The sequence below is a fragment of the Physella acuta genome, unplaced genomic scaffold, assembly GCF_028476545.2.
Source record: "Physella acuta isolate Inbredline_101_S28 unplaced genomic scaffold, ASM2847654v3 ptg000301l, whole genome shotgun sequence".
In the NCBI taxonomy this organism is placed as follows: domain Eukaryota; kingdom Metazoa; phylum Mollusca; class Gastropoda; family Physidae; genus Physella; species Physella acuta.
Window position 1 is genome coordinate 240,504 of NW_026731820.1, and position 874 is coordinate 241,377.

Below are 874 nucleotides of genomic sequence, written 5' to 3' on the forward strand. Positions count from 1 at the left end.
CTACAAGAATTTTTGTGTTCAGTTCTATGCAGGCGTTAGGGTTAGGGTTAAACTTCCGAAGTCATTGACCCCAAACTTTGTGTAAAGATAAACTCGCGGATTTTATATATTGGTATATTAATCTATATTGTTAACTACATACTACAGAAGCCAACATTTCTTTTTTTTCTTTTTAGAAAAACACATTTTAAAGATTTTTAAATTTTTAAAATGTTTTAAGCCACAGATTCACAAGGAAACTGACCGGTATTGTATATATTTTGAACTGTTATTGTTTATTCCAACTATTTGGATTGTGGTACTTGAGATTAGATTAAATCCATTTTGTGTTAAGTTGTTTTCGTTTAATAAGAGTATACAATTGACTGTTTTATTTAAGATTATATGTAATTTAATACATTAATGATTTTTCTCTCTATAATTTTAGCATGTGTAAATGCCAAAACTATTTTTTTTCAAAGTTTGTGATAATGTAAATTAAGCTCCCATCTAAAATGTATGTTATTGCTATTTATTCAAATAAATACATTTTTGTTATTAGAGCTTCATTGTAATCTAAAAAATAGGCCTAATAAATAATAATTTAATAATTTTTACAAAGCAAGTATTTGTTTTCGTTGCCTCTTTGATTATTATATGGACTACCCACATATGGGTTTTGATTGTAATATATTGAATTTGACATTGCAAAGCTTTTTTTCCCAAGCATTACTCTAAATTATTCAATCTTTTTTTTTTAAAGCAGCATTCCCCCCCCCCCCCCCCCCCAACTAGCTGGTTTCAATTTTCTTTTAATTTTTTATTTACAACTTCTTTGGGGCGTTGGAAAGTCAAATTTTGGAGTGACACAAAAACGACAAAAACCACATTAAAG